Source organism: Dendrobates tinctorius, unplaced genomic scaffold (assembly GCF_039654945.1).
Source record: "Dendrobates tinctorius isolate UK_male_01 unplaced genomic scaffold, ASM3965494v1 ptg000147l, whole genome shotgun sequence".
NCBI classification, from domain to species: domain Eukaryota; kingdom Metazoa; phylum Chordata; class Amphibia; order Anura; family Dendrobatidae; genus Dendrobates; species Dendrobates tinctorius.
The window spans coordinates 579,797-605,639 of NW_027361814.1; the positions used below are offsets into that span (position 1 = coordinate 579,797).

Here is a 25,843-nt window from a genome sequence, read left to right on the forward strand (position 1 = left end):
TATATATACTCACTAGCCGAAGAGCCTGGCGCTGCCCGGGCATAGTAACTAACTGTGGTTACCCATATACCCATCATACATATCCACGATCCCATACGCCCATGCCCATATACCCATCATACATATCCTCCATCCCATAGTCCCGTGCCCATATACCCATCACACATCCTCCATCCCTTAGTCCCATACCCATATACCCATCACACATCCTCCGTCCCATAGTCCCGTGCCCCTATACCCGTCATACGTATCCTCCATCCCATAGTCCAGTGCCCATATACCCGTCATACATATCCTCCATCCCATAGTCCCATGCCCATATACCAATCACACATCCTCCATCCCATAGTCCCGTGCCCATATACCCATCACACATCCTCCATCCCATAGTCCAGTGCCCACATACCCATCACACATCCTCCATCCCATGGTCAACCATTATGACATCATAATGAGCGGCGGGGCTTGCAACCTATGATGACATCAGTGTCGCCATGGCTACCATTATGACATCATAATGAGGGGCGGGGCTTGATACATACTTTTTCCCCATTATGTAGATAGGGGCAAAATTGTTTGGTGAATTGGAACGCGCAGGGTTAAAATTTCGCCTCACAACATAGCCTAGGACACTCTCGGGGTCCTGACGTGTGACTGTGCCAAATTTTGTGGCTGTAGCTGCGACGGTGCGGATGCCAATCCCGGACATACACACACACACACACACACACACACACACACACACTTGAGCTTTATATATTAGATATATATATATTTTGTGTGTATATATAATTTATTTATTATTATACAGTGGGGAAAATTAAGTATTTTGCAAGTTTTCTCACCTCACCTACAAAGAATGCAGAGGTCTGTAACTTTTATCATAGGTACACTTCACATTATATGATTTTTACATAATTAACTTGCATTTTATTGCTTGAAATAAGTATTTGATACAGTAGTAAAACAGAACTTAATATTTGGTACAGAAACCTTTCTTTGAAATTACAGAGGTCAGACGTTTCCTGTAGTTCTTGACCAAGTTTGCACACACTGCAGTAGGGATTTTGTCCTGTTCCTCCAAACAGATCTTCTCCAGATCTTTCAGGTTTCAGGGCTGTCACTGGGCAACATTGAGTTTAAGCTCCCTCCAAAGATTTTCTTTTGGGTTCAGGTCTGGAGACTGGCTAGGCCACTCCAGGGCCTTGAAATTCTTTTTATGGATCCACTCCTTAGTTGCCCTGGCAGTGTGTTTGGGTCATTGTCATTCTGGAAGATTCTGCCATGACCCATCTTTAATGCTCTTACTGTGGAAAGTAGGTTGTTGGCCAAAATCTCACAATACATAACCCCATCCATCATCCCTTCAATACCGAGTAATCGTTCTGTCCCCTTTGCAGAAAATCACCGCCAAAATATGAAGTTTCCCCCACCTTGCTTCATGATTGGGATGGTGTTCTTGGGGTTGTACTCATCCTTTTTCCTCCACAGCGAATGGAGTTGATACCAAAAAGTTTTATTTTGGTCTCACCTGACCATATGACCTTCTCCCATGCCTCCTCTAGATCATCCAAATTGTTATTGGTGAACTTCAAACGGGCCTGGACATGTCCTGGCATGAGCAGATGGACCTTGCGTGCCCTGCAGGTTTTTAATCCATGACGCCGTAGCGTGTTACTAGCGTGGTCCCAGCTCTCTTCAGGTCATTGTCCAGGTCCTCCTATGTAGTTATGGGCTGATTCCTGACCTTTTTTAGAATCATCCTTATCCCACGAGGCAAGATTTTGTATGGAGCCCCTGACTGAAGAAGATTGACAATCATCTTGTGTTTCTTCCTTTTTCTAATAATTGTGCCAACAGTTGTTGCCCAGTGCTTGCCTATTGTACTGTAGCCCATCCCAGCCTTGTACAGGTCTACAATTTTGCCCCTGGTGTCCTTAGACAGCTCTTTGGTCTTGGCCATGGTGGAGAAGGTTGAAGTGTGATTAACTGAGTGTGTGGACAGGTGTTTTTTTATACAGGTAACAAATTCAAACAGGTGCAATTAATACAGGTAGTGAGTGCAGAGTAGGAGGACTTCTTAGTTTTTCTTTAACACGTCTGTGAGAGCCAAAAGTCTTGTATGGTGGGTAGGTGTTCAAATCATTAAAATGCATTTTATTGCATATTATAATTATTTAAAAATCATACAATGTAATTTTCTGGTTATTTTTAGATTCTGTCTCTCACAGTTGAAGTGTCCTATGATAAAAACTACAGACCTCTCCATTCTTTGTAGGTGGGAAAATTGGCAGAGTATCAAATACTTTTTTTCCCATGAGAAACTTTATTAAAAAATAACAGGCCATTGGGGCTTTTTAGACTCGTACTACTTGCCCTTTGAAGAAGAGTTTTCAGCAGTTTCTTTATCTGCGGCGGGATTACAATTAAGGGTAACACTTCTATACTCTGCTGATAACACCGCAGGATCCACCAATCACAGTAAGCGATGTCACAGCTCCCCTGCTCCACCTCCCGTTAAAGCGACCTTTATTCTACGCTTAAGGGGCATTTACACTGCAAGGTTATCATGAATGAGTGTTGTTAAAAATGCTCTTTTCACAGTTTTCTTGCTGTGTAAAAAGGATGCAGATCACCTGATGAACAAGCAGCATAGATCATCCTTCTCAGCGGTGCACCATCCTGCAGTACGCATCATTTGGTCTGCCTGTGTAAACAGGAATATAAACGACCATCGTTTTGTAAAGGTTTACCAATCAGTGATCGGTCCATGTAAATGGACCTTTTAGATGCTTCAGTACAATAGAAAGGGTCAGAGTCTGACCATTGTGGTTCGGGTAGGTGAAATTTAGAGTCCAAAAAAAAAAAAACACCAGTCGCCGGTGTGAAAATTTCAAGAATCTAATTTTCTACTTTTAATACACATTTTGATATAAAACAAATGTTACCAATTTTTTTTTTTCCAAAATACATTTTAGAAATTTTTTAGATTTAAGGAATAGATCATCTTCTGATAACACATTCCTTCTAGGTTTTTTAGGGAACCTTTCACATGAATAAATATTTGAGTATACCGCGCAGGGAATTACTTTATGAATATATGTTACTGTTTGGTGCTGATAGTTACAGGGACAGTGCCCACACCCATAGTGTTAATAAATAAAAGATAATTTGACGCTGTTAAGACCCTATTCACACTCCCGAGTTTCATGAACGTGTTCCGTCCATTTTTCTTGTGTGGATAGAACGCGTCTATGAGAAAGGTTCTATGTAACTGAAATGTCGCCACGCCACATGGGCTATTAAAGGTTCTTTTTTCTTTTTACTTATTTTTTTTTTATCCATTTCTGTCTATGAATATTCTCAAGCCCTTTTTTTCCCACCCCCTTGTCTTTTTCTTTTCTTCCTGGCATATTACGATTCTTACAGTCCACATAGGGGTTGCTGCCGAATATATCTACTTGTATCTCTACAGACACCAAAAAAAGACAGAAGTGTGAAACCAAATTATAATAAAATGAAAAATTTACTAAATACCAAATAAAAATTAAAGTAAAATAAAATTACATTTACATAAAGGGACAGAAAATGGACAAAATGAGCTCTAAGAGGTCTATATAAAAAAAAAAAGATATCTGCATGTACTGGTAAGAATGAAATCACATATGATTAGATAGTAAATAGAAAGCAAAATAGCCACATTACATAGGGATTTCACAAAGAGGAGTAAAGTACCAAAAAATCAGATGAAACCAAGCGAGTCCTGTATATTATTTACATGGAATGTAAAATATTACCAACAGTGGCTGCAAATACTAACAATATAGCGTCATAAATATATGGCAAGATAGAATTTAAAATGCAATAGTGCAAAGATAAATTGCAGTGACAGTCAGTAAAATATAAGGTGCAACAACGGATCGGAGATATAGACTTAGTGATGCATATAATAGTGCAAGTGCCAAATGTGCGATCAACTAGCTCTATAACCATAAGTCAAGGCATCCATTATAACGGACCATCACTGAGGAGCATAATTACCATGTAGACCAGGCAAGGAGAGGACTCGCTTGGTTTCATCTGATTTTTTTTGGCACTTTACTCCTCTTTTTGAAATCCCTATGTAATGTCGCTATTTTGCTTTGTATTTACTTTCTAATCATATGTGATTTCATTCTTACCAGTATATGAAGATATCTTTTTTTTTTTTTTTTTTTTTTTTTTATGTAGACCTCTTGGAGCTCATTCTGTCCATTTTCTGACCCTTTATGTAACTGTCATTTTATTTTACTTTATTTTTTATTTTGTATTTAAAAAATTTTTCATTTTATTATATTTTGGCTTCACAATTCCGTTTTTTTGGTGTCTGATAGTTTGAGGTATGTCCTCTCTAATTTTGGTCTAATTTTGGGATTTGATTGCATCTCTACAGCTAAACATCACCTGCCCCCCAAATACTAATGTATGACACAGGCTGATTTTATTTTAAAGGGCCATTTAAATTGGACGAAATGTTCCTTTAAATCCCAAAGAGTTGCGCTTGATGAATAATATGAGTATGCGGGTTTACATTCTAGCACATTTCACACGTTGTTTTTTTTTGTAAGTCCTTGTCAGAATATGTTAGGTCATTGAAGCCAATGCATAGAACATCCCTTACGAATGAAACCTACATGCACTCTTCCTTCAAGACTTTGACCTAGATTCATCCGTTTCTGCTTCCTCTGACCAACGCTTTACTCAAAACCAGAAGTGCGTGCTTAGAAGGAGAATATGGCGGATGTAAATATAGTTTATTCATTAAATGTAGGAATTGTGGCAAATTTAATAGATGTAATATACTGTATGAAGACCACAGCCAAAGTGGACCATCACTGGGATCATGGGACCCCTTTCTTACGATCGATGAGAGGCCCGGAGGTGGAACCGCACCTGTTTCATTTTTTACATACACAGAATAAGTGTGTAAGGGATGGCAATATCCCTGTAATGGTCAGGAAAGTGTTAACCTCCTAATGCAATCTTCAGGAAGACATGGTCAATTTTTGTCTCCTTATGAAAGGCTGATGATTTTTCTGTAGTTATACTCTACTGGTGTGTCTAAGGCCTGTTTCACACTTCCGTTTTTGACCATCAGTCAAAATCTGCCATTTTTGCAAAAAAACGGATCCGCCATTTTCTTGGCGGATCCGTTTTTTCCCCCATTGATTTGCATTACCGGCGGATCTTGACGGATGGCCATCCGTAGGATCCGTCAATTTTTTTGCGTCCGCCGAGATGCCTGGACGGACCATGTAACGTTTTTTGTGCTGCAGGATCCGCATTTTATAGTGCGCATGCCCAGAGGAATGAAGTCAGGCAGAAATTTAACCCTGAAATCATTTCTGGCGGACAGAAAAAATTCTCTCGCTCTCTCTCTCGGACAGCAGTTCCTTTAAAATTCTTCATTCCACGGATCCGTCAAAAAAACGGTTCGGTGGCATCCGTTAACAACGGATCCGCTTTCCGCCATTTTGGCGGATTTTAACTGACACTAAAAAACTGATGTGTGAAACACGCCTAAGCTCCAAGCACTACAATGAGCCTGTTATAAAATCCTCCAACTTCTAGTTATGAGATGATTCTACAGACTCTGTCTCAGTCTGCACAGCAAAGCTTAACGTGAGCTGCAGAAAACTAGAAATGACAGCTTATTGTTTGCGCTTCAAGCCGTCCTTGGTTACATACCATTGTGAGCACCTACAAGTTTACAGTAACTTCCACCCCCAAGTTTTTATGATTAATCTTACCCCTGAAGTCTTTGACGACCAACAGTCCCTTGTAAGAGAGTGATAGAAGGAATGTTAAAATCGCTCATTTTTAACTATATCGCATCACCTTGCTCTTTTAATTTTTTAATTCTTGGCTACCTGATCGCAAATCTGGTGTCCATACACCCAAAAAGAGTCCAGTCTGATGTATATCTACTCGTTATTTGTAGGTTGGTCATTTGGTACAAAATTCCCGCTGACCAATTGTACGGAGCTGGATCTTTGAATGTGGTGATTGATGCACAATTATATAGCCAGAAAAAGGGATGTAAAAACATTTATGCCCAACAATGACAAAAGTGTCCTCGGAGTGATGCCTGTATTGGCTAACCGGAAACTCATATATGTTTGCAAGCTTTCAGAGCACAGAGGCTCCTTCATTGTAATCCAGCCTGAAGAAGGACCCTCTGTGCTCTGAAAGAGTGCAAACCTATATATTCTGGATAGCCAATAAACGTATCACTCCGAGAATACCCTTATCATCGTTGGGCATAAAAGTATTTACATAGGGCTCAGCTAGGAAATATTTATAGAAGACTCAGAATTGCTATTCAATTATTAGAGATATAATATGCAGGTGAAATGTTGGATGATTTTACATTTTTGTGCACTTATCGTAAATCTAGGGGCTAGAAACGGATCCTCGGAAGTTGGGTTAAAAGAGATGGTAGTTTTTTTGTTTTTTTTTTTCCCTGAAAAAATTGCCACTCTTCAACGCTGTATGCTGTTATATTAGCGCCATCCATGTAAGGCTAGGTTCAGATGGCCATATTTGACAACCCGTATATGGGCCGCATGTCTTCAACCAACTGTGGATCATTATGTCTATGAGGCTGTAAGTTCGGTTCAGGATACCTGCAGCCAGTTCTACGAAGTCAAGGAACTTCTTTGCTCCAACTCTTAGCCACCGACATTCATTTTTATACACTGTTAACAAAATAATACAATCCCAAATGGGAAAACAAATGTTGATATTTTAAAAAAAGTATTTGGGTATCGAGGAATATTGATTTGTGTTTTTATAGTTCCGTTTTTGATTTGTGAACGTATAAAAGTAGAATTATCACCAAACGCCAGTTTGTTTGTGTTTTTTGATTTTGCTAAAAACACACTATTTAAAGAAAAAAATCCAACAAATATAATACTTTTAACAGGTGAAAAACACAAAAATATAACAATTGAGGTCTGTATGAGAAAGACATGAGGGTGAAAATAACAAAATAAAATAATGTGGTTGCATAAGTGTGAACACCCTCTTATGTTTGGGGCTGTGGATTAAATTTGGCACAATAGTAGAATTACCTAGAACTGGATCCCTCAAAAATTGACAAGAAGAAAATTCGACATCGAGGCTGCCAAGAGGCCTGCAGCATAATTAACCCATTTCTGACATATGCAGTATATATACGTCATGGTCGGGAAGTACTTTCTGACCGATGCAGTATATATACATCATGGCGATCTCCTGTGCACAGGATGCTGTATGCGGGCAATCGCCGCCGGGTGTCCGCTGTGAGAATCCGTGCCAGGAGATATGCCCACATTGCTCCCGACACTTTTGTCACGCTAAATGCTGCAATTGATATCTTCTCTCTGATCAGTGCCCCTGTGACGTCATACGAGGGGCCGATCGTTGCCATGATGACCCGATGTCATGATGACGACAATGAATTTTTGTTTTTTTTTAAATATTTTTACATTTTTTTTTCACTTTGTCCCTCTATGGGGCTTTTACTTTTTGCAGGCTAATCGCTTGTTAAGCATAGGAATGCAGGAGCATCCCCATGCTTTACAAACTGTCAGAGCTGCACTGACAAACTTGCTGCATCATGCTCCGAGTATGATTTAGAAAAAAAAATTGTAGAAATATAAAAAAAAAAAAAAAAAATTCACGAAATAAAAATATATTGTGTACCAAGAAATAAATATTTTTACGTGATATCGCCACATCTGGAATGACCCGACCTATAAAACTGACCCTCTAATTAACCCCTTTTAGTGAACACCATAAAAAAACTAGGCAAAAAAATGATGCTTCAACATCATACCGCCGAACAAAAAGTGGAATAAAATGCGATGAAAAAGACTAATGTAAATGAATATGGGATATCTGAAAACGTCATCTTGATACGCCAAAAAAAAAACCAAAACATTCATATACAGCTACATCCGCAGAAAATTAAAAAAAAAGTTACAGCTCTCAGAATAAAGCAATGCAAAAATAAAAACCAATATAAATGTGGTATGACTGTAATTGTACTGACCCAAAGAATTAAGCTGCCTTATCAATTTTACCACACACGGAATGGCATAAAAAAAAACATAACTATTTCTGAATTGCTGTTTTTTTTTGTTCATTCTGCCTCACAAAAATTGGAATAGAAAGCGATCAAAAAATGTCATGTGCCCAAAAATGGTATCAATAAAAACGTCAAGTCGTCCTGCAAAAAACAAGCCCTCATGACTGTGCCAAACAAAATATGGAAAAATCATAGCTATCAAAATGTGGCGATGCAAAAATTAGTTTTTGCAAAAAAAAAAGCTGTTTTTAGTGTGTGACCGCAGTCAAACATAAAAACCTGGTAATTGCCCCGACGCTAAGAATAAAGTTGCCTAATCACTTGTACCGCACGAGGAACAGCGTAAAAAATAAATTATTAATTTATATATGTAGCACCATTGATTCCATGGTGCTGTACATGAGAAGGGAGGTTACATACAGATTACAGATATCACTTACAGTCAACAAACTAACAATCACAGACTGATACAGAGGGGAGAGAGGACCCTGCCCTTTCGGGCTTACATGCTACAGGATGGTGGGGAAGGAGACAGTAGGTTGGTGGGTTGCAGCAGTTCCGGTGTTGGTTGAGGTGATATCACCGGTAGTGGTGAAAGAGAAGGAGGTAGGGGGGGTCATTGCAGGCTGTAGGCTTTCTTGAAGAGGTGGGTTTTCAGGTTCCGTCTGAAGGATCCAAATGTGGTTGATAGCCGGACGTGTTGGGGCAAAGAATTGCAGAGGAGGGGGGCTATTCAGGAGAAGTCTTGGGGGCGGTTGGGTGAGGAGCGAATAAGTGTGGAGGAGAGAAGGAAGTCTTGGGAGGACCGGAGATTACGTGAGGGAAGGTATCGGGAGATTAGTTCAGAGACATATGGGGGAGACAGGTTATAGATGTCTATATAGATATAAATAAAACAAATTCTTCACCTGCTGTTGATTTGTTCATTCTGTCTTCCAAAAATCGCAGTAAGGCTCGGCTCATATTTATCCTACTCTTCGCCTGGGTTTCCGTGTAAATGTCTGAAATACAAGATTCAGACAGAAACCCCGGTGGAAGATTCCCAATAATAAAGCAGATAGAGGCACTGTGGATGCCATCAGGCCACTTATGATCTGGTGGTGTTCGCTTTTTAGGCGTGCATGAAAGGGCCACAGTTTTGTGCACTCCTGAAAAAAAGAAAACGCTGAACAGAGGCCAGACAGTCCAGAGTAAGGGTATGTGCACACGTATGCGGTTTTTTCGTGTTTTTTTTTCACGGCTTTACCAAATAAAACGCTAAAAAAAGCTTAAGCATCCCATTCATTTTAATAAATTCCGCACTTCTGTGCATATTGATGCATTTTTTCCGCGAAAAAAACATTGTAGAAAAAAACAGCATGCTCATTAATTTCATGAAAAATTCCTCATGTCTAGCTATTTTCTATGAGGCTGGGACCGCTTCGCAAAAAACGCGCAGAAAACTCAGAAAAAAAGCTCGTTTTCTGGGAAGGAGTCCGGTTTTCATGCAGAAATTTTCTGCATACGTGTGCACATAGCCTAACTCTGCTGCCTCATTATAGTGAGTGGATCCTTTAGGTATCTCACCTGAATCACGTCACTCAGAGATTTAGATGGAAATCCCCAAGTAAGTGCTCAGCGTAGTGCGCAGGATAAATGTGATCTCCAAACCTTTTGTAAAATCTTACCAATAAAAGCTTCAACTCAATCCACTAAAAAAGCAAGTCCCCACTCAGGTACGTCATCTGTTAACGGAAATATAGGGGTCTTCCACGATAGTTGTAGTACAGAGGTGTCACGTGCCCCGTCCTGAGTGACACAGCCAGCAGGCCGGTAACTGATACAACAGGACGCGGCACGTGTAATTGTCTTATGTGACGCGGCCCGCAGGCCGGTAACTAATACAATAAGACAAAGGGAATAGGGAAAACCTGGGTAACAATAACAATGGTGGCCCTGCGATAGGGAACGGGGGACGTGGAGACCTACTGCACTCCCCTGAGTCAGTGTCTCTACACTCCTAACGTACCCTAGGCCGGTTCCGCACTGGGCACCGCTCAGGATACCTTTAAACCCTAGCTCGCCCTGCACCTAAACCCTCACTAGGGAAATGGTCGGTGCGGAAACTAATCCCACCACTGCACTAAACACACATAAGGAAAAGTGACAAAACAGGGGAAACACCACTTAGCTTTGCCCTGTTGCTTACGCTCCTAGCAACAGAGCGCACCACCTGCGTGCATCTTTTCCTTCAACCGGATCCAACACCATAGTGCAGCCTTGGAGAAACCAGAGTCCACCACCTCCATGCAGCTGTCCAGAGACAGAGTCCAGCATTTTGAGTCCAGCTTTCCAGCAACCAAGTCCAGCATCATGAGTGCAGCTCTACACCATAGCTGCCACTCCACCAAGCAATGCAGGCACTCCTTGCAGACACCATAGCTGCAACTCCACCAATCCATGCCAGCCCTCCTTGCAGACACCATCGCTGCCACTCCAGGACTCTCTAAGCTGCCCGGGACTCTCCTTCAGCTCCATCCTTCACCCAGGCTTGCTTGTAAGTGAGGAACTTATCACCAACAGTGATTAACACACCTGATACTCTCTTATAGAGCAATCACACCTGTTGCATAATTACGTGCACAAACTAAGGTAACCAGAGTGCAATGACCCTAATAGCCACCGGGGGGAAAACCACCTTTGGCACACAGCCAAAGAAAAAAAAGGTTACTTTGTGCATTTAATCTGTCAGATCCAACCTGGATCATGACAAGAGGGTCTGGAAAGGCAAAATGGCTCCTTGTCCCTGAAAACAAATTCAGCAAATTCTGCGCTCCCAAATCCAAATGCCCTCCTCCCTTCTCATCCCTACGGTGTACCTAAACTGCAGTTAGCATCCACATGTTTGGCATTTCTGTAGCGATGAGAGCCCGCCTAATTTACAGGTGCATGTACTGGTCGCAGCGACATACTGGTCGCAGCGTCGTACTGGTCGCAGCGACGTACTGGTCGAAGCGATGTACTGGGTACCATTTTTGTTCTGTTATCGTTGTGAAAATAAAAAAATTGGGGCTAAAATAACTGGAAAAAATGTGATTTTTTTTTTTTTTTTAAATTTTATTTTTCATGGCTATACGTTATAAAATGTTGTGAAGCACCTGGGGGTTACAGGTGCTTACCACACATCTAGGTACGTTCCATGAGGGGTCTAGTTTCCAAAATGGTGTCACTTGTCAGGGGTTTCCACTGTTTAGGCACATCAGAGACTCTAAACGCGACATGACACCTGCAGAGCATTCCATCAAAATCTGCCTTCCAAAACGTCACTTCTTCCTTTCTTAGCCCTGTGGTGCACCCAAATATTGGTTTTCCTCCACATATTGGGTATCGGCGTACTCAAGATAAATTGCTCAACAAACTGTATGGTGCAATTTCTCCTGTTACCCTTACAAAAATGCAAAATTTGGAGCTAAAAGAAAATTTTTGTGTAAATTTTTTTTTATTTTCACGGCTAAATGTTATGAACTTCTTTGAAGCACCTGGGGGCTCATGGTGCTCAATACACATCTAAGATATGTTCCCTGAGTGGTTTAGTTTCCAAAATGGTCTCTTTAGGAGGGTTTTACTCTTTAGGCACATCAGGGGCTCGCCAAACGCGACATGGCGTCTGCTAATTATTCCAGCAAATTTTGCATTCAAAAAGTCAAATGGTGCTCCTGCCCTTCCGTGTGCCCAAACAGTGGTTTTCCCCAACATATGGAGTATCAGCATGCTCAGGAGAAATTGCACAACCAATTTTGGGGTCCATTTTTTCCAGTTACCCTTGGGAAAATAAACACATTTGGTTCTAAAGTTAAATTTTTTTGAAAAAAGCTTAAATGTTTATTTTTTTCCTTCCACATTCTAAAAATTCCAGTGAAGCACCTGAAAGGGTAATAAACTTCTTGATTGTGGTTTTTAGCACTTTGAGGAGTGCAGTTGTTAAAATTGTGTCACTATTGGGTATTTTCTGTCATTTAGACCCCTCAAAGTCACTTCATATGTGATGTGGTCCCTAAAAAGAATGGTTTTGAAAATTTTGTTGAAAACAAATGAGAAACTGCTTATTTCTCTGATTTAAGGGCATAAAAATTAAAAGTTTGAAAATTGCTACATTTTCATCAAATTTCTGTTTTTCACAAATAAACACAAGTCCTATCGAATACATTTTACCACTATCATGAAGTACAAAGTGTCCCGAAAAACAGTCTCCGAATCAGTGGAATCTGTTGAATCGTTCCAGCGTTATACCTCATAAATTGACACTGGTCAGAATTGTATAATTTGGCCTGGCCATAAAGATGAAAACAGGCTTGAGGGTGAAGGGGTTAAAGGAGCTGCAGGAATTTCTGGCAAGTGCTGGTTGTGTACTATATGTTACAGTAATCTTCCATACTCTTCATACTTATGGCCTATGGGGTATGGTGGCAAGATGGAAGCCTTTTCTTAAAAAGAAAAACATCCAAGCCTGGCTACATCAAGTCGGCCAAAAAATATAGGAAAACATGGTATGGTCTGATGAGACCAAGGTTGACGTTATTGGCCATATTTCCAAAAGGTTTGTTTGGCGCAAAGCCAACACTGCGCATCACTAAATAAAAACACCATACCCACAGTGACACATGGAAGGCCATGCATTATGGTTTGGACTATGTATTGGAAGCTGGAACTGGGGCTTTAGTTAAGGTGGAAGGAGTTTTTAATAGTTTCAAATATCAGTCAATTTTGCAACAAAATTTTCAAGCCTGAAGCTGAAGAGGAATATCAACATGACAGCGACACTTAGTACACTTCCAAATCAACCAATGAATGGCTCCACCGGAAGAGGAGAAAAGTTTTGGAATGTCCCAGAGTCCAGACCTGAATCTAATTGGAAATCTGTGAGTTAGAGGGCGATATGCACAGGAGATTCACAAGGAAGAGACAGCAAAGATTGCCAATTCCCTGCTTATAGACTCCTACCCAAAAAAACTGAATAGTGTCATAAATTCAAAAGGTACTACAGCAAGGTATTACCGTAGCTTTAATGGTGTGAATATTTATGCAACCATATTATTTTGGTTCTTTAATTTTTTTCTTTTTCCATCCAAAAATATGTTCGTTTTATATTGTAATGGATTTGGACAGATTACAGGTGACATTAAAGCTAAAAAAAATTCTGAAATGATTCTACTTGGTATGATTTTTTTACATGACAAAAAAAAATGTCGGTAATTTAGTTCCGTAACATGAAGAATAGGCTAATGACAGATATTTTTTGGGAAAAAAAAAACAATGCAAAATTTATTCCATCTTTTACCAGCATGTAACTCCAGACCCGGTGGTCCGTGTATATCTGTAGTGACAAGCACATTCCCCTGAGACTGTTCAGTATTGACCAAGCAGGAATTTATATTCCACGGTCAATCAGGCCCAGTCCCTTCTACAGCTCCGACTGCAAAGATGGAGCTCGAAGAACCTTCTAACAATGCACTTGAAACAAGACAAGCCAACAACTAGATGTTTAAAGTTTGATTAAAGCGTTCTGCTAGTGGGACATCTTGCTTTCATTTTGTAAAGGATGGAGAGGTATCGAGATTAATACTTAGGGCAGAAGGGACCCTAAAGTAGCAAACGTCCATTCATTCAAAGATGTCACAGTGTATTACTCAAGGTTTTTTTTTTACCTCAAAGTTAATTTCGATCAACTTTTTAATCTAGAGGTCTTGGAGAGTGACATGCCAGGTCTGGCACGCCAGAATGAGGAGACTTAAACGCCTTGAACTCTAGTGGCACCTAATGGAAGTAGCAATACTACAAGCCATTATCCACCCTTTGGCGAGCCATATGACTCGGGATAAAAGCCAAATCAGAATCTCAGTTTGTAGACATGGTGTTTCGGGGTATTGCTCCTCATGGCATGTCACTCTCCACAAGGAGAAATCTTACCCCTTAGATCCCAGTGTTAGCCTCTCACCTAGCCAAATCAGAGCTTATACATTGTACTGACGAGCGGCACTACCCAAAACACCAGGTCTACAAATTGAGATTCTGATTTGGCTTTTATTCCAAGTCATATTTCAAGGCTCGTTAAAGGGTTAATATTGACTTGTAAGATTGCAGCTTCCAATAGGTGACACTAGAGTTCAAGTCCTGTTCCTCTTTGAAGAGACAATTTGCATATTTAATCTCCCAGTCCGGCTGCGAATTGGCTCGGAATTCGAATGACGCACGCCACCGCTACCGTCGGGAGATCGGCTGCGCTTGCCGCTGATGTCCCGACGGTTGCCGCGGGTCATCTCCTGCTGCATGGATTTGCCGCATACTCACCCCGGCGTCCGGTCCGATGGGTGTCGCCGTCCCATCCGGCACCTCCCATCTTCATACGATGACTTTCTCCCTCGGCTCCTGCGCAGGCGTACTTTATCAGCCCTGTTGAGGGCAGAGCATAGTACTGCAGTGCGCAGGCGCCGGACCTCTCTGACCTTTCCTGGTGCCTGCGCACTGCAGTACTTTACTCTGCCTTCAACAGGGCAGATAAAGTATGCATGTGCAGGAGCCGAGGGAGAAGCAAGGAGGAGGACATCATCGTATGAAGATGGGAATCGCCGGACCGCGACACCCATCGGACCCGCCCCCCGGTGAGTATAATCTAACGTGTTTTTCTTATCTTTCAGGTTTCATTGGGGGCTTATCTACAGCATCACAGAATGCTGTATATAAGCCCCTGATGGTGGTGGCCGCAGCTTATGGGGCAAAAATGGGGTGACAGATTCCCTTTAAATAAACTATAGTACGTACATATTCTAGAATACCCGATGCGTTAGAATTGGGCCCCATCTAGTATTTTTATAATCAGCTAATTAGTAAAATATACTTCTGTGCATCTTATATACTTTTTTTGACTGCCTGTAAAATATTTCATCTCATTCTTTGCCTAAAATTGAAAAACAAGTCTTTAATTTTTTACATGTTTTCAGGTTCCCTTTTAATAGGGTCAGTAGTGCAGTTCTCAGAGGGGCTGTGTCCCAGCTTTCACCGACTCCTACATGGCAAATCCTTCTAGTTACATGTTGCAGTAAGGTTATACAGCGCTATCACTACATCACTCGGAAGGTTTCTGATTTTGGTTATAATGTTCCTCCAGATATCCCTGAATCTGAACTAGGGTTTACAGCTTTATGCATAGTATTCAGACCAATCACACCAGTATTGATATTTAGTCAGCATCTCAATACCTACACACAAAAAATTCTTATATTTTATTATAATAAGATTGAATCACTCCTAAAATGTTTTGAACACCGTTCATGAATTTCTATTGACTTTTGACTGCAAGGAGAGATGCTCTTCAGCTGTCTTTATCCCTTTAAATTGAATACTTCAGTATGATTTTGCTATGGAATCTGACATCAGCATGATGTAGGGACTGAAATACAGATTCCACCCATATATCACTTTATTGGGTGCAGCAGTTATGATACAATCAATGTTTTCTCTGCTGCAGATCCAGCAGAGCTCAAATGACGAGCCCTGTTTTACCCCGCCCACACAACTGTTTGGCTGCTTTCTGTGAGCTCTGTACAGTGACATGGTTGGACCAGAAGGCATGTGACACCTAGTCCTGTAGTGATAATTTACTGCTGATAAAATATATATTATTGAAACAGGGAAACACAGCCAAGTAAGTGACACGTTGCTGGATTCAGGGTTTCTGCCCCTACATCATGCTACTCTCAGATTACATGGTAAAAAACTGCTGACAGATTCCCTCTAATTCAGCATCCAATCATTTAGAAAGCTTGATGATGCATCTATTATTCCCTACACGAATTCACAATATGTTGTGGCATTACGCAAAGCCAGAAGCAGGAGAAAGCCATCTTGAGTTATTCCGCTTTTGTAAGGTGCTGACCTATCGCTAGGATTTGCCATTACTTTGACTGATGAGGGTTTGACCTCGGAGAACGAAGAGGCCACATCGCTTCTTTAGCGCAATGTCTGCATCCAAAGTCCGTTTCTGAGTTTTCCCCTAGTTAGCGGTGGTCCTAACAGTGTAATGGGCACCTTTCGGTTCAGCGGTAGTTCCCCTGCAGAGCACATGGACAGGGCGAAGAACTAAACTCGCGCTGTGGCCTCTTAATTCTCAGGACTGGTAGCATTCGCATTGTTAATAAATTGCATTTGATGAGTAATTTTTTTTTTTTTTTTTTTACCTCCGTCTTTGTCGTAATGCCCAAATGGTCAGTCTGCCCCTAGGTCTTATTGTATTTCCATGACTCGTCGTAATACCACCGGCACCTTAGTAGACCCTCCGGATATCACCGATCACCTTGGCCTTAAAGAAACCACCGAATCTCTACATTTTGAAAATCCTTTTTCTCTGTCACATTAAGTGATTGCACCCGCTGGGCGATGTCTCTGCTCATCGTCGTTCCTGGTTGTCTTTTAATATGCCGATCTCTGGAGTACAACATCTGCAGTGGTATCTGTGCCATGATGGAGTACGGAGCCTCGCATCGCTTCATGCAGTGTTTTATCAGCCCGGGGAGCTGTTTGGCTTGGTATTTGGAGGGCTTCAAGAGGCGTAAGCTGCTCCGAATGACAGCAGAGAGGAAAATCTCTTATCAAACAGCCAGATTAATGGAAGGCTGTATACAGTTTACAGGTGACACTAAAAGCAAGATAATCGTTAAATCATGTGAGAAGGCCTCTGATAAGCCGCACGCGCTTTTTATCACTTTTCTGCAGGACGCACGCCGCTCTACTAAATCTTTTCAGCAATTTTTTTTTCCCTTTTTTTTTTTTCTCTCCACTTCCTCGGTGCTATTATAAATCCATCCCGTATTTTATTTCTAGATTATCATTGATACTTTACGCTCCGAATCATTAGATTTCACCATCTGCAACTTTCCATCAATCCCTGGTAACCCGCGATGTGCCATCAGCCAGAGAGACACACAGAAGTCTGAGACTACTGGGGTGGGGAAGAGACATATAGCTTAGAAAATTGGAGATCCCACAGATTCTAAATATTGGCAGCGGAGTAGATAATCGCCCGGAGAGAACCGCGCAATGAATGACTCATCTGTGATACTTTTTATATTGATGACATATCATAAGGATTTGTCATCAGATCAGCGGGATCACCCCCTCCGATCAGTGGTTCTGGGTGCCGTTGTGGAGCCGGATAGCTCACCTTTGTCATCTGAGTTGCCGATTCACTCCTATGCATTTGCATCTACCCAGCCATGGCCACTACAGAGCTGACTGATCTGTGCTGTTCAGCTCCACATCTGTTAACATCTGGCGGCCACCTGCGCTAAGAACATTTGATCAGTAGGGGTATCAGCTGTCGGACCACCACTGATCTTATACCGATGACCTGTCAAACGATCAGTATAAAAATAGCGAAGCAGCCCTTTAAGTCAAACATTTCCTTTTCCCATAAAAAAAACTGTAATCTTCATGCCGTCACTCCCCCAAAGCAAGTTATAAATGCTTTTTGTTCCCATACCAGTCTAATTAGTCTAGGAAGTGTCCTGATTCTCCTGCTCTGTAACTTGCCAACCACTTTTTGTGAGTGGACGGTCCCTCGTCATCAAGATTCTACCAGCACTATGAGAGCAGGAACTTCCTTTTCCTCATTTCCTAGCATGCATTTCTCTTGTAATTGTCCAATGGCTTTCTTTCTTTCCCACCTTCCTGTAATCCTGCTTACTGTAAGGGTACGTTTCCACGTACCGTATTCCCTGCGCTTTAGACTGAGTGGACACCCCACTCCACCCAAAGCCCCGCCTCCTTCTGTACGCGCGGTGATTCCGCATGTGCTCATTGAACACATCCGGAATCACCGCAGCGTAGCCGTAGAGTAGGCAGTTTACCTACTGAGCATCTCCGCACAGTAAACCGACATGCGACGGTCAAAAAAGACGCGCCGCATGTCCGGTTTAGCGAAACTGTCACTCGCGTAATCGGAGGACACATAGTGGAGACGGGATTTCATAAAATCCCCTCCACTATGCAGGAACATCTGGACGCTGCGGATTAAACGCTGCGGCAGGACGCAGCGTTCAATCCGCAGCAAATACTGAATGTTTCTGGACCGTGGAAACCTGCCCTAAGAGCTTTTTTCACATTTCATTTATTTTGGCATGTGTGCTATCCTTTATGTATGCCCATAGATCACTTGCCTACTGTAATCAGCTTGCCTTTTCACCTGTTCTTTCTTTCATAGAACGATTGTCTGCGAAACATGAAAAAAATAATGGAGACCTTTCCTATTTGAGCCGCGCATCAAACTTACCAGTGCAACAATAATAACCTATAGCACACAGTTGTCATCAGTGTTCTGCCAATATTTTATGGGTTAAAAGGATCTGTCAGTAGGATCAACCCTCCTAAGCGGTTTATATAGGAATTTTTGGTCTGTGTCAGTTCTTACAATCCTTTTTGCATCAGTTTTTCTCATATGAAAAACAAAAATTCTTCTCTTACCCATTAAAGTGAAATTGTCAGTAGAAAATTGAATAAAATGATACCTTGCTATCTGTGATCGGATATACCAGAGAAGTCCATGTTTTTCTTAATATGTAAATGAGCTCTTAAGATTTAAGGTCCGGACAGAGATCTCCCTCAGAATCTGCCTCCAGAGCTTATTTTAAATAAATGGGAGTGTTACCAGTGTGAGACATGTAGGTCAGGAGAGCAGCCTGTCAGTCATTACATGTCTCACACTGGTAATCCACTCTCAAAATAATCTCTGGAGGCAGATTCTCAGGAAGCTCTATGTCCGGCCCATAGATCTATCTTAACAGCTCATTTACATATTTAGAAAACTACCATAATTTCTCTAGAATAAGACATCGGGATCACAGATATCAAGGTATCATTTTATACAACTTTCTATGACCTGTATGTCCATCTAGATGGATTTGGAGGTTTGATCCTAGTGACCAATTTCCCTTTAATGGGTAAGAGAAGATTTTTTTTTTTTTTTTGGCGTATAAGCAAAGCTCATCCAATGAGGATTGGAAGTACTGACTCATAGAAATGGATCCGACACACTGAAGAAAATTCAAAAATGAAACTTAGTTTTTTTTCTATACATTAAAAAAAAAAAAAAAAAAAAAAAAATGTGTGCAACAGACCTAAGAGAGTGAAAAGTAGGGTAAGACAGCAGGGAGACAGTGGCCGACATTTTTAAAGTGATTTTTCATGGCCAAGATAATATACTGATGGGAGAAACCTGGCAGTGTTTCCCTGCAGCAGCGCCACCACCACAGGGGAACTAAAAAATTGGACATTGTCACATTAAATATACAAATAAAAACCAAACCAGAATCTCAGTTTGTAGACACGTTGTTTCTGGGTGTTGTTTCTCATCAGTGCAAAGTATGAGACCTGATTTGGCTAGGTGAGAGGCTCTGAACTGGGATCTAAGGGGTAACTTTTCTTCTTGTGGAGCGTGACAAGCCAGGCCTGGCATGTCAGAGTGAGGAGACTTCTAAACCATGCATGCTCCTTTGGGAAATTAAATATGCAAATTGTCTCTTTAGAGAAGAAGAGGACTAGAATTCTAGTGCCACCTATTGGAAGCAGTGATCCTAAAATTCAATATTGAATCTTTAACGAACCTTGCAATATGATTTAGGATAAAAACCAAACCAGAATCTCAATATGCAGACACACTACCTCGGGGTGGAAAGTATGAGATCTGATTTGGTTGGCTGAGAGGCTCTGGACTGGGATCTAAGGAGTAACTTTTGTGTAAGTCAGGAAAGATCTTCAGGAGCAAGAGACACTTTCTACTCTTGCCATGTGGTTACCCCCTATTGACTAAAAATTCCAAAATAGGGTATAAGAATGTAGTTTTTTTTTGTGACCACAAGTGTACATTCCCTTAAATTTCAAGCCTTTAGGTGTTAGAACTGTTTAAACGAACACTTTGGGTTGAGCTGGTACACCATGATATGCCAAATGCAGGGCCTAAGGAGCATGACTTTTCACTTTAGTGTTCTTCCAATCACTAAAGCTGCTTTCACATTTGCGTCTGTGTGTGCAGCGTTTCATCCGCAGCAATCCGCATGTGTCATCTTTCCCTATGTTTAACATGGTGAACGCAGGGGCATGCGTCAGCGTACGCATGCGTCGTTTTCCAGTGTGCGGCGGGGTCCGGTAAACGCATCATTTTGCATTTTTGGAAGCGGCAAAACTCAGTCAAATATGCACAGTCATGCACATGCGGATGAGTGCGTAAAAAAAACGCATTACTGTCTATGGGAACGCATGCATATGCAAGGATATGCGTACGCATGCGTTCTTCAAAATGTAAATAGAAATTCCATGAGTCACGCCCATTTTTGCCTGATGTCATATCGAACGCATAAACAACGCAAATGCAGCGGTTTTTTTTTGCCGTCATGCGTAGATGATGCAGATAAAAACGCTGCTATATATATATACAGTGCCGGCAAAAAAAATCTTTACAAGTTCAATGAAACCACAAAATCTTAATATTCAAGTGGATTCAAGTGTTTTATTGTGGATATTTTATTGCAATTAGTATTTTGTCATGTCACCCTTACATTTTATCACCATCTGCAGTCGTTTAGGCGTGGATTCAGCAAGGCTGGCTAAGTATGCGGAGTCCATGTTTACCCACAGTGTCTTCAGCACCTCCTTTAGATTGTTGATGTTGCTGGGTCGTGTCTCTTGAACCTTGTTTTTCATTAAATTCCAGGCATTTTCTATGGGGTTAAGGTCAGGGGAATTACCTGGCCACTCTAAAATGTTAATGTTATGGTCACTGCGAAACTTTCTCACGGCCTTGGCTTTGTGGATAGGGGCTCCATCATGCATAAAGTAATCACACTGATGTATGACCCAAAAAGTAAGCATGTGTTCTTCCAAAGCAGTAATATAATTGCTTGCTTTCATAGTTACATTCTTGGGAAGGAAGTACAAACCTGCCCTGCCCATGCTTCCACTGAATGCACCCCACACCATCACACTGTCAGGGTGTTTAACAGTCTTAACTGTATATTTTGGGTCATACCGTGACACGGTACTCGGACGACGCACAACCTTTGAGCCTCCCCTGACCAGCCTGAAAGTGCTCTCATCACTAAACATCACTTTCTTCCACTCTTCAGATGTCCAATCTTGATATTTCATACACAAGGCAAGCCTTTTCTTCTTCATTGCTGCTGTGAGCAGGGGCTTCTTTGCGGCACGGCAACTTGGTAGACCCAGGTCCTTCTGCAGGCGGTGATGAATTGTCCTAGTTGCGATGTTCTGGAGGAGCATAGGGTACTTGTTTTTTAGTTCACCAGCAGTTATAGAAGGATGTGACATCACTTCACGCTTCAGAAGCTTATCAGTCCTTGGTGAAGTCTTCTTAGGTGCGCCAGAGCCTGACTTCCTCTGCGGTACCATCCCAGGAGGCAATGATGCCGCCGACCGCTTCAGTTGATAAATTGCTTCTCTTGACACTCCCAGATCTCTAGCTACAGCAATCACCGAATCCCCCTTCTCGAGCAGAGCCAAGGCACGGGATTTCTCTTCCATTTTAAGCTTCTTTCGACCCATTGTGGGAGATAATAAAAAACTGATATTTATATATATACACTGCTCAGGAGACCATCCGCCGCCTCAACAGGAGCATGTCCAGGCGTAGGGAGGTCATACAGACACGTGGTGGCAACACAAAATACTGAGCATCATTTTGACTTGCTTCCACCTTCATTTTCGGGGTCTCTCCAAATTCAGGCCACCATTGGTTCAAAAATTTGATTTCCATTGATGATTTTTGTGTGATTATGTTGACAACACATTCAACTTTGTGCAGAACAAAGTATTCAATGAGAATATTTCATTAATTTAGATCTAGGATGTGTTATTTGAGTGTTCCATTTATTTTTTTGAGCAGTGTGTGTGTGTGTGTGTGTGTGTGTGTGTGTGTGTGTGTGTATATATATAAAACGGAGACCAACCTCCTTGTTACTTAGGCTGAATGTAAACATTTCTATTTCAGTCTGAGTACAGTCCATGATGCATGGATTGGACGTAGGTCTCCTGACCAAAACTCAACCACCTCATAGGCATATATTGGGCTGTCAAGGTCAGGAGAGAGACCTATTAATTTATTTTACTTACATATATACCCCTAATAATTCCCTAGACATAATCACTGTCCCAATCGGGGCTCACAATCTACATTGCCTGTCAGTATGTCTTTGGAGTGTGAGAGGAAACCGGAAAACCCAGAGGAAACTCGCATAAACACGAGGAGAGCATACAAACTCCTTGCAGATGTCGTCCTTGGTGGGATTTGAACCCAATACCCCAGCGCTGCTAGGCTGCAGTGATGACCACTGAGCCATGTATGGCCAGTCGAGCATCATGGTCCAATTCATGGCTAGATTCAAACGTCTATGGCTATGGGAGCGAGTAGAAAAGTCATGTGGGCGGCTCCTTCTGGCTTCTCCCTTTCCGGCTCAGTTGGATTGACCTGTTTCTCTCTATTTGTGTATAGCAAGTTAGCAGCCATCAAGCATGGCAGGAAGACACCGCTTTTTGTAAGGGGCCTGCCCCTGTTTTACGCTAGCCATAGTTGGAGAAGAAAAGTCATGAGGGCGGCTCCCTCTGACTCTTCCTACCCAACTCGTTTTTGATGGCCGATTTCTCCCTAAGAAATAGGGAGCGAACTGTCAATCCGGCGGAGTGGGGAGACCTAGCTATTTAAAACCGGGGCGTCTTTCCCTATTTCATGCTGATATGTTCTCTTTTAAAGGATACTCTTTAGGTAATGTGTAATAATGTGATTAAAGTAGTAGCATTAAAGAAGATCTGACTGTATAATGCCACATTGTACAACAGCAGTAAAATACCAATGCAAGGTCCTGTCTGAGGCCATATACCTGCACACTCAGCGTATTCGCTGTATGTTATAGCCGGATCTGATATTCACCGGACATCATTATTGGCAGGTGCTGACTCCATTACATACCAGCCGGCGCTGTGTCAGGACATGCAGACTTCATTGTGGATAGTGACACACAAAGCTGCTTAGATGGCAGATCCCAATATGGATGAACAGATCTACAAGCAGATATACGCTACAGCAATAACGAAGCTTACATGCATGGATGACACTGCATATATCCGGACACACCACAAGACTGGGAATGCAAAGGGTGTGCAGCCGAGTGGGCAAATGTGGCTTTGTAAATTCCCGCTCGCTTGCTTTGTACTCTACGTATAAAGTTTTGAAACATATGGCAGCAGCTACTCGATAACGCGCCATCCACCGCTCCAATTCTGCAGGTTAGAGAACTAAAATCTATCTTCACCCATACTTGCTCAGTATCCATATTTGCATTCTGATAAATTTTTCCTTTTCACACCGAAAACACTGAAATAGTTTGATGCTCAAACAATTAACGCTCTTAGGCTATGTGTACATGTTTAATAAATGGATGCAGAAATATCTGCACCATTTCTACAACTCAAGGCAGGAAAAACGCAACTGCAAAAATGCTTGTTTTTGATGCATTTTTGCTTTGCGTTGCGTTAGAATGTAGCACATTGCAAAACACGGGCTCAAGTTAGGAAAATCGGAACTGGAATGGAAAACTTCATTATTATAAAGGCAGAAGTTCAATCAATGGAAAATAAGTCATAGAAACATGACTCCACCAAGATGGTGACTTGAGAAGGGCGCCATTTATACTGTGTCTCCAATAGGCATTATGGTATGGGCGGATTCTCCCTCAGAAGCTATGAAATCTGATGCATCTCATGGAGCCTCATAGACTCTCATGGGTGAAGCTTTTGTGTTCCAAAGAACCCAGCCATGTCCAAGAGCCCTTGTAGGCAGCCTCAGGACCAAAGAAGGGTCAAGAGAGGGGGGGACTGACCCCATAAAAGTGCTCTTGTGTCACTCATTGGAAAAAGTTTTACAATCTTAGACTGGTCTTCACTTTCTGGTCTTTTAATATTGTGGCGAGGCCATTGAGCCTGGGATGAATTATTCTACAGTCATATATTGTTTTGTAGTAATCCAATGTGCCAGCAGTAAGAAATCAATCTTTGAAGTCAAATGCAAATTTGTCTGGAAGTCCATTGGGACGTGCTTAGTGCAGGACACACCCCCTGTGCTCTATGAGGCTAATTTACATGTAGTTTCAAAGCTTGATTTCTCAGCGCTGTCACATTGGATTACTATTAGAGTTGGTGAGAATCGATTTGCTGCACCTGGCACATCGGTCACTTCGGTGATCTCCGGCAGCCCAGAGGACTAACTCTTACCTCTCAACATCTGCGACTCTTCTTTAGATTAATTGAACTGGTGCACATGGTGTCACGCCAGGCTGATAAATCAAAAGAAGAGCCGTGGATACCGTCTGGTGGGTAGCTGTTTTTAGGGCTCCCGTCCATAGATTACTCACAAGGCCCATGGACCAAGAGAGAAGGTGGTGGGGAACATCTGAACCAGCATCTAATGACTCTTCCAATCTTATGATGGATGGCAGAAAAGTTTACAGATGTCCATTACATGATCTGATCCCTTTCGGCCATTCTGAGAACGCCATGCTGACCATTCTGTACCATTGTGAGCCATCGTCCACAGATTACTCACGAGGCCCATGGACAAGTATGTTCTATCAACGAGAAGGTGTTGGGAAACATCTGATCAGCAACTAATGACTCTTCCAATCGTATGATGGATGGCAGAAAAGTTTACACGTGTCCATTACATGATCTGATCCCCCTCGGCCACTCTGAGGATGCCATGCTGACCATTCTGTACCATTGTGCACAGATTACTCACGGGGCACATGGACAAGAATTCTCTACTAAAGGGAAGGTGAACCAGCAACTAATGACTCTTCCAATTCTGTGATGGGTGCCACAAAAGTTTACACGTGCCAATTACATGCGCTGATCCCTCTCGGCCACTCTGAGGATGCCATGCTGACTATTCAGTACCATTGTGTACCATTGACCACAAATTACTCTCGAGGCCCGTGGACAAGTATGCTCTACTAAAGAGAAGGTGGTGGGGAATATCTGATCAGCAACTAATGGCTCTTCCAGTTCTGTGATGGGTGGCACAAAAGTTTACATGTGCCCATTACATGCTCTGATCCCTCTCGGAAACTCTGACGATGCCATGCTGACCATTCTGTACCATTGTGTGGTTGTGCCTGCAGAGTTGTCTATGTCTGGATGGTGCAGAGCATGAGATCCCATCCGCCGTCTTCCTTAGCTTTGCCGCCTGTCATTGCTGTCTGCTGGAAGACACGTCCACCAAGACATGTAATGGCATATTGGAGCATGGGTAACTGTGTTCCTTACATATGATTATTGCTTCCAGACCTCAAGGCTCTGAAAGGAGGAGAGTGTTGGAGCCAGCGAGCGAGTCAGACGTTACTAATGACCAGAATGCTGAGTCAGGCTTACACACGCTGTACGGATTGTGTAGGAGATACCCTCAAGGTCTGGAGTCCTGTGCAATGTGACAAGGAGATATATATATATGTATATATATATATATATATATATATATATAATATGCCATATAATGAGTCCTGCGCTCTTCATAAAGTGTGACGTCGCTTTTCCTGATCGTTTCTCAGCACGGACACATTAGGACAAGTAAATAAATCTAAAGCAGTCGGCGGCTCAAGAAACTGATCACGTTCATGTGCAGATGTAGCAGAGCCAAATTTG

The 25,843-nt window shown here is 41.9% G+C and overlaps 2 protein-coding genes across 3 annotated transcripts in view; one reads left to right on the plus strand and one right to left on the minus strand.

Annotated features, from left to right (window-relative positions):
* Window positions 1-25,843, plus strand: part of DOCK1 (dedicator of cytokinesis 1) — a 495,500-nt gene that overhangs the window by 279,979 nt on the left and 189,678 nt on the right. The window lies entirely within an intron of this gene.
* INSYN2A (inhibitory synaptic factor 2A) overlaps window positions 1-25,843 on the minus strand; it is a 77,654-nt gene that overhangs the window by 47,727 nt on the left and 4,084 nt on the right. The gene's annotated exons all lie outside the window — the stretch shown is intronic.